The sequence below is a fragment of the Rhinopithecus bieti genome, unplaced genomic scaffold (genome assembly GCF_001698545.2).
Source record: "Rhinopithecus bieti isolate Rb0 unplaced genomic scaffold, ASM169854v2 scaffold_28823, whole genome shotgun sequence".
NCBI lineage: Eukaryota > Metazoa > Chordata > Mammalia > Primates > Cercopithecidae > Rhinopithecus > Rhinopithecus bieti.
The window spans coordinates 123,405-124,814 of record NW_016812844.1 but is presented as its reverse complement, the minus strand read 5'-3'; positions in this window follow the sequence as shown (position 1 = coordinate 124,814).

Genomic DNA, 1,410 nt, shown 5'->3' with positions numbered 1-1,410 from the left:
ACAGGCTAATACAGTCCCTGACAGATCACTGGTGTAAGTCAAAGAGTCCAAAACCTGAAGAACTTGGAGTTTGATGTTTGACAACAGGAAGCATCCAGTCCTGGAGAAAGATGAAGGTCAGAAGAATGAGCAAGTCAGCTTCTTCCACCTTCTTCTACCTGCATTATTCTAGCTTTACTGGCAGCTGAATAGATAGTGCCCACTCACATTGTGGGTGGGTCTGCCTCTCCCAGTCCACTGACTCAAATGTTAATCTCCTTTGGCAACACCCTCATAGACACACCCAGGAATGATACTTTGCATCCTTCAATCCGTTAAATTGACACTCAATATTAATCATCACAAGGTCCATATCAAAAACTTAGAATGATCGAAATTTAACAACCTATCATCACAACTAAAAGAACTAGAGAAGTAAGAGAAAACCACCCTCACAGCTAACAGAAGACAATAAATAACCAAAATCAGAGCTGAACTGAAGGAAGTTGAGACACGAAAATCGATTCAAAAGATCAATGAATCCAGGAGTTGTTTTTTGTAAAACATTAATGAAGTAGATAGACTGCTAGTTAGACAAATAAAGAAAAACAGAGAGAAGGTCTAAATAAGCACAATTAGAAATGACAAACAGGATATTACCACTGTCACAACATAAATACAAATAATCATCAGAGAACATTATGAACACCTCTATGCACATATACTGAAAAATTTAGAAAAAATAAATAAATAAATTCCTGGGCACACACACTCTCCCAAGACCGAACCAGGATGAAATTGAATCCCTAAACACGCCAATGATAAGCTCCAAAATTGAATCTATAATAAATAGCCTACTAACACAACAACAACAGAAATTCAGGACAAGGTGGATTCACAGCCAAAGTCTACCGGATGTACCATTTTTAATGAAACTGTTTTAAACAATTGAGAAGAAGGAACTCCTTCTTAATTCATTCTATAAGACCAGCATCATCCTGATACCAAAACCTGGCAGAGATAAAAACAAACAAAAACCCAAACAAACAAACAAACAAAAAATACTTCAGGGCAATATCATTGATAAACATTAATGCTAAAATCTTCAACAAAATACTGGCAAACGAAATCCAGCAGTACAGCAAAAAAGCTTATCTACCATGATCAAGTAGGCAAATTATCCTTGGAAAGCACGTTTTGGTTCAACATATGCCAATCAATAAACTTAATTCAGCACATAAACAGAACTAAATACAAAAACCAAATGATCATCTCAATAGATGCAGAAAAGACTTTTGATAAAATTCCAACACTTCTTTTTGTTAAAAACTCTCAATAAATTACATATTGAAGGAACATACTTCAAAATAATAAGAGCCATCTATGACAAAACCACAACCAACATCATACTGAATGAGCAAAAGCTAGAAG